The sequence below is a fragment of the Pristiophorus japonicus genome, chromosome 17 (genome assembly GCF_044704955.1).
Source record: "Pristiophorus japonicus isolate sPriJap1 chromosome 17, sPriJap1.hap1, whole genome shotgun sequence".
NCBI lineage: Eukaryota > Metazoa > Chordata > Chondrichthyes > Pristiophoridae > Pristiophorus > Pristiophorus japonicus.
Genome location: NC_091993.1, coordinates 35,114,331 through 35,121,942, shown reverse-complemented (window position 1 = coordinate 35,121,942; position 7,612 = coordinate 35,114,331). Strand labels below are relative to the sequence as shown.

The following is a 7,612-nucleotide window of genomic DNA, read 5'->3' as shown; positions in this document are numbered from 1 at the left end:
TTAAACCGTGCCCCCCCGATCTGGGGGAAACACCAAACATTTACAGGCCTTTTTATTTTTTTGTGGTATTTTTTTGTTTTTTTTTGGCACAAAAACATATTTTTCTCCAAGTGCCCCCTATAAAAGGGGGTAATAAATGAGGGAAGCAGGCGTATCTCTGCCTGACACCGGGGAAACAGTGAGACAGACCTTGGAGCAAGGGTTTGGTTATTGTGAGACAACAAAGAAAATATTAATTTTGGAAGAACAATGACCCCGACGTAATTTGAACACGCAACCTTCTGATCTGGAGTCAGACGTGCTACCGCTGCTCCACGAGGCCTACTCCTTGTGCATGAATCCCCCAAAAAAGTTAGTTTGCAGGTGCAGCAGGTAATCAGGAAGGCGAATGGAATGTTGGCCTTCATTGCGAGAGGGATGGAGTACAAAAGCAGGGCGGTCCTGCTGCAACTGTATAGGGTATTGGTAAGGTCACACCTGGAGTACTGCGTGCAGTTTTGGTCACCTTACTTAAGGAAGGATATACTGGCTTTGGAGGGGGTACAGAGACGATTCACTAGGCTGATTCCGGAGATGAGGGGGTTACCTTATGATGATAGATTGAGTAGACTGGGTCTTTACTCGTTGGCGTTCAGAAGGATAAGGGGTGATCTTGTAGAAACATTTAAAATCATGAAAGGGATAGACAAGATAGAGGCAGAGAGGTTGTTTCCACTAGTAGGGGAGGCTAGAACTAGGGGGCACAGCCTCAAAATACAGGGGAGCCAATTTAAAACCGAGTTGAGAAGGAATAGATACTGTTCTCTGCAGCCAAGAGCGTGAGTCCCGAAGGCTGTGTTGCCTGCCCGGTGCCAGGGTTAAGGACATCTTCTCAAGGCTGGAGAGGAACTTGGAATGGGAGGGGGAGGATCTAGTTGTCGTGGTCCATGTGGGTACCAACCACATCGATAGGACAAAGAATGAGGTTCTGCTGAGGGAGTATGAGCAGCTAGGGGCTAAGTTTTAAAAAAGCAGAACCACAAAGGTCTTTTCTGGAATACTACCTGAGCCAAGAGCAAATTTGCATAGGGTAAATAAGATCAGAGAGATGACTGCGTGGCTCAAAGACTGGTGTGGGAGAAATGGGTTTTGGTTCTTGGGGCACTGGCACCAGTACTGGGGTAAGATGCAGCTGTTCCGTCGGGACGGACTCCACTTGGAACCTGCTGGGACTAGGGTCCTGGCGAATTGAATAACTCGGGCTGTAGAGAGGGCTTTAAACTAATTAGTGGGACGGGGGTTCAGGTGAGCGAAAATTTAAATAGTCAAAGAGCAAGAAGGCGGCGGCAATAGAGCAGGGTAGCACCGGGGGGAATGTAAACCAGAGCGTGACAGGAAGGGACAGAATGGATAAACATAAAGGTGAATCAGAAAGTAGGGTCAAAGCAGGGATAAATGGTAAAAAAAAATTAAAAGCTCTTTATCTGAATGCATGCAGCACTCGTAACAAAATAGATGAGTTGACGGCACAACTAGATATAAATGGGTATGATCTGATGGCCATTACAGAGATGTGATTGCAAGTTCACGGAATTGGGGGTAATATATTAGCATAGATAGTGGATTGGCTAACTAACAGAAAACAGAGAGTCGGGATATATGAGTCATTTTCCGGTTTGGCAAACGGTAACTAGTGCCACAGGGATCGGTGCTGGGGCCTCAACTATTTACAATTTATATTAATGACTTGGATGAAGCGACCAAGTGTAATATAGCCAAGTTTGCTGTATTCGTAATAAGGTGGATGAATTAACTGCGCAGATAGCTGTTATTGGATATGATGACCAAGGTGACCAAGGCTGGGAACTCTACATCCAGGGGTATTCAACATTCAGGAAGGATAGACAGAAAGGAAAAGGAGGTGGGGTGGCGTTGCTGGTTAAAGAGGAAATTAACGCAATAGTAAGTAAGGACAATAGCTTGGATGATGTGGAATTGGTATGGGTGGAGCTATGGAATACCAAAGGTCAGAAAACGCTAGTGGGAGTTGTGTGCAGACCACCAAACAGTAGTAGTGAGGTTGGGGACGGCATCAAACAAGAAATTAGGGATGTGTGCAATAAAGGTACAGCAGTTATCATGGGCGACTTTAATCTACATATTGATTGGGCTAACCAAACTGGTAGTAATGCGGTGGAGGAGGATTTCCTGGAGTGTATTAGGGATGGTTTTCTGGACCAATATGTCGAGGAACCAACTAGAGGGCTGGCCATCCTAGACTGGGTGTTGTGTAATGAGAGAGGACTAATTAGCAATCTTGTGCGAGGCCCCTTGGGGAAGAGTGACCATAATATGATAGAATTCTTTATTAAGATGGAGAGTGATAGTTAATTCAGAGACTAGGGTCCTGAACTTAAGGAAAGGTAACTTCGATGATATGAGACGTAGACAGGCGAGTGATACTTAAAGGGTTGACGGTGGATAGGCAATGGCAAACATTTAAAGATCACATGGATGAACTTCAACAATTGTATATCCCTGTCTGGAGTAAAAATAAAACAGGGAAGGTGACTCAACCGTGGCTAACAAGGGAAATTAAGGATAGTGTTAAATCCAAGGAAGAGACATATAAATTGGCCAGAAAAAGCAGCAAACTTGAAGACTGGGAGAATTTTATAATTCAGCAGAGGAGGACAAAGGATTTAATTAGGAGGGGGAAAATAGAATATGAGAAGAAGCTTGCTGGGAACATAAAAACTGACACACACAATCTGCTGACTTTGTGGAGCCCATGTTCCGGTTTGGAACTGTGTGCACCACTTGCCAGTTGTGGAGCTGTTCATTTGTCGATTTCTCTGCTGTCCCTGTGTGGACTGATCACTGCTCTGTAAGGGCCTGTTGGTGATAAAACTGTTGTTGGGCTAATCATTACTCGTACCCTGGGTGTGTGAGTGCTTTGTGCTGGGGACACTCGCTGGGTTGTCAGTAAAGCGCTGGTCGTGTGCAGAAAATGCTAGAAATACAGAGGGAAAGGAACAGGTTGAAAGGTGGGTTTCAAGTGTCATAATTGGAGAGCTGGCAGTTACCCCAAAAGCCTTAATTTGTCTAATATTTTCTTAAGGGGAAAATCAGACTATTCCCAACATTTGCTTTTTTTTTATTTTACTGTCAGTGTGAATCTTGTTTATAACCCAGAAAGCCGCTTTATGATTTTAAACTGCTATGGGAACTGTTAGAGAAATCGATGTAGCAAAGACAAGCTCAGCTTGTATAGGAGGCTGGTGGGAAGGTTTTATTGCTGAGTGTGGATCGAGGTGTATAAATAATAGAATTTGCCAGTTAGGGTCTGAGTAAAGCTTCTTCCTGTCAGTTTTTGTTTCTTGCTGCTGTGAGTACCTTGCATTGAATGTCCCAATTCCCTACCATGCATTCTCTTTATGAAAGCAGATATAACAGACATTGCTTCCACACACATCAGTTCTTTTTGAAAGCACTTTCTACACCTAAAGCTTCTCTCATTTAAAATGCATAATGTGATTCAGGAGCTGGTTATATAATATGTGCTTTGCTTTTTGAAAATTTTCTTCCTCTTCTATTCCCTCGACTTCTTTCCTTGTTAACTATTTTCTGCTTTAAATGGATCGTTCATTTTCCTATTGTCTTATTTATTCATGTTTGTGCCACACGCCCCTTGTCAATATACATGGCCTTCCGTGCTGTACAAACTGCAGCAGGAGAGGGAGCAAAGAGCCAGACAGACTTGTGTGAATAGTTTTCAGGCTCGAGTGGGACCAGGATCTGCTAACCAAACTGCACAGTGCTGCTCCCTATACTGCAACCAGCAGGCTTGTGCACAGTTATGATTCATAATCATAATTTGAGTTCTAGAATTCATGTCCACTTTTGAAACTCATCTGTAGTTCTCTGTTAAATAAACATTCAAGCAGGGATCGTCCTTTTATGGTCTGAAGGGCATTTTAACAGCGAGGGTGCAGTAGTGATGCTTCTGTAACTGTGTGGTTTGTATTACATTTCTCAGGTTGTGAAACAAATTATTGCTGCTAAAAAGCCATAAAATTTAATTATTTGCAAAAGTTGGCTCAAGTTAGCATAGGGCAGGTGCATAAAGCTGTCAATGATTGTGGCAAGGCTGTTAGCAGGTGCAAGAAATGAGGTTGTGATTGAGGAAATGAGCAGCTTTCATCGTCCTGAAGAGTTTATAGATCTCTGGGAGGTGATGCATTCAGGGAGGAAGAATGAGGAGAGACAATATAAACTAAATGGAACAATTTAACAGGGTGCAGGGACTCTGGGGTATTTACACAAATATTTGAAGGTGACAGGACAAAGTTGAGAAGCTTTTTTTTAAACCATACAGGATCTTTGGCTTTATCAACTGAGGAAGCGAGTACAAAAACAAGGAAGTTATGCAAAACCTTTATACAATACTGGTTAGGCCCCAGTTGGAGAATTGTTGCCAGTTCTGGGAAGGATGTAAAGGCCATGGAGAGGGTGCAGAGGAGATTTATTAAAATTATACTAGGGATGAAAAACTTTGGTTATGTGGAGAGACGGGTGAAGCTGCGATTGCTCTCCTTGCAGCAGAGCAGGATAAGAGGAGATTTGGTAGAGGTGTTCAAAATTGTGAAGGGTTTTGATGGAGTAAATAAGGAGAAACTGTTTCCAGTGGCAGAAGGGTCAATAACCAGAGGACACTGGAACTCACTGCCTCAAAAGGTGGGAAGGGCAGAAACCCTCATTGCATTTAAAAGTACTTGGATGTGCACCTGAAGTGCCGTAACCTGCAGGGCTACGGACCTCGAGCTGCAACGTGGGGTTAGGCTGGGTAGCTCTTGGTGGGCCGGCACAGACACGATGGGCCGAATGCGGCCTCCTGTGCTGTAAAGTTCTATGATTCTATGACACAGATTTAAGGTAATTGGCAAAAGAATATGAGAAGGTTTTTTAACGCAGCGAGTCGTCATGATCTGGAATGTTCTTCCTGAAAGGGCGGTGGAAGCAGATTCAGTAGTAACTTTCAAAAGGGAATTGGATAAATACATAAAAATGAGAAATGTGCCGGGCTGTGGGGAAAGAGCGGGGGGAGTGGGACTAATTGGAGAGCTGTTTCACCGAGCCGGCACAGGCTGGATGGGCCGAATGGCCTCGTTCGGTGCTGTATCATTCATAGAAACATAGAAAATAGGTGCAGGAGCAGGCCATTCAGCCCTTCTAGCCTGCACCGTCATTCAATGAGTTCATGGCTAAACATGAAACTTCAGTACCCCCTTCCTGCTTTCACGCCATACCTCTTGATCCCCCGAGTAGTAAGGACTTCATCTAACTCCCTTTTGAATATATTTAGTGAATTGGCCTCAACTACATTCTGTGGTAGAGAATTCCACAGGTTCACCACTCTCTGGGTGAAGAAGTTTCTCCTTATCTCGGTCCTAAATGGCTTACCCCTTATCCTTAGACTGTGACCCCTGATTCTGGACTTCCCCAAAATTGGGAACATTCTTCCTGCATTCAACCTGTCCAAACCCGTCAGAATTTTAAACGTTTCTATGAGGTCCCCTCTCACTCTTCTGAACTCCAGTGAATACAAGCCCAGTTGATCCAGTCTTTCTTGATAGGTCAGTCCCACCATCCCGGGAATCAGTCTGGTGAATCTTCGCTGCACTCCCTCAATAGCAAGAAAGTCCTTCCTCAAGTTAGGAGACCAAAACTGTACACAATACTCCAGGTGTGGCCTCACCAAGGCCCTGTACAACTGTAGCAACACCTCCCTGCCCCTGTAGTCAAATCCCCTCGCAATGAAGGCCAACATGCCATTTGCTTTCTTAACCGCCTGCTGTACCTGCATGCCAACCTTCAATGACTGATGTACCACGACACCCAGGTCTCGTTGCACCTTCCCTTTTCCTAATCTGTCACCATTCAGATTATAGTCTGTCTCTCTGTTTTTACCACTAAAGTGGATAACCTCACATTTATCCACATTATACTTCATCTGCCACGCATTTGCCCACTCACCTAACCTATCCAAGTCACTCTGCAGCCTCATAGCATCCTCCTCGCAGCTCACACTGCCACCCAACTTAGTGTCATCCGCAAATTTGGAGATACTACATTTAATCCCCTCGTCTAAATCATTAATGTACAATGTAAACAACTGGGGCCCCAGCACAGAACCCTGCGGTACCCCACTAGTCACTGCCTGCCATTCCGAAAAGTCCCCATTTACTCCTACTCTTTGCTTCCTGTCTGACAACCAGTTCTCAATCCACGTCAGCACAATACCCCCAATCCCATGTGCTTTAACTTTGCACATTAATCTCCTGTGTGGGACCCTGTCGAAAGCCTTCTGAAAGTCCAAATATACCACATCAACTGGTACTCCTTTGTCCACTTTATTGGAAACATCCTCAAAAAATTCCAGAAGATTTGTCAAGCATGATCTCCCTTTCACAAATTCATGCTGACTTTGGACCTATCATGTCACCATTTTCCAAATGCGCTGCTATGACATCCTTAATAATTGATTCCATCATTTTACCCACTACTGAGGTCAGGCTGACCGGTCTATAATTCCCTGTTTTCTCTCTCCCTCCTTTTTTAAAAAGTGGGGTTACATTGGCTACCCTCCACTCCATAGGAACTGATCCAGAGTCAATGGAATGTTGGAAAATGACTGTCAATGCATCCACTATTTCCAAGGCCACCTCCTTAAGTACTCTGGGATGCAGTCCATCAGGCCCTGGGGATTTATCGGCCTTCAATCCCATCAATTTCCCCAACACAATTTCCCGACTAATAAAGATTTCCTTCAGTTCCTCCTCCTTACTAGACCCTCCGACCCCTTTTATATCCGGAAGGTTGTTTGTGTCCTCCTTAGTGAATACTGAACTAAAGTACTTGTTCAATTGGTCTGCCATTTCTTTGTTCCCCGTTATGACTTCCCCTGATTCTGACTGCAGGGGACCTACATTTGTCTTTACTAACCTTTTTCTCTTTACATACCTATAGAAACTTTTGCAATCCGCCTTAATGTTCCCTGCAAGCTTCTTCTCGTACTCCATTTTCCCTGCCCTAATCAAACCCTTTGTCCTCCTCTGCTGAGTTCTAAATTTCTCCCAGTCCCCAGGTTCGCTGCTATTTCTGACCAATTTGTATGCCATTTCCTTGGCTTTAATACTATCCCTGATTTCCCTAGATAGCCACGATTGAGCCACCTTCCCTTTTTTATTTTTACGCCAGACAGGAATGTACAATTGTTGTAATTCATCCATGCGGTCTCTAAATGTCTGCCATTGCCCATCCACAGTCAACCCCTTCAGTATCATTCGCCAATCTATCTTAGCCAATTCATGCCTCATACCTTCAAAGTTAGCCTTCTTTAAGTTCTGGACCATGGTCTCTGAATTAACTGTTTCATTCTCCATCCTAATGCAGAATTCCACCATATTGTGGTCACTCTTCCCCAAGGGGCCTCGCACAACGAGATTGCTAATTAATCCTTTCTCATTACACAACACCCAGTCTAAGATAGCCTCCCCCCTAGTTGGTTCCTCGACATATTGGTCTAGAAAACCATCCCTTATGCACTCCAGGAAATCCTCCTCCACCGTAT

At 44.3% G+C, this 7,612-nt stretch overlaps 1 non-coding gene across 1 annotated transcript; it reads right to left on the bottom strand.

The window, feature by feature from the left end:
• Positions 1-250: 250 nt before the first annotated feature.
• On the bottom strand, positions 251-322 carry trnaw-cca (transfer RNA tryptophan (anticodon CCA)). The gene has a single exon. It is a non-coding gene; the product is annotated as a tRNA-Trp (tRNA).
• Between the last annotated feature and the right edge of the window lie 7,290 nt (positions 323-7,612).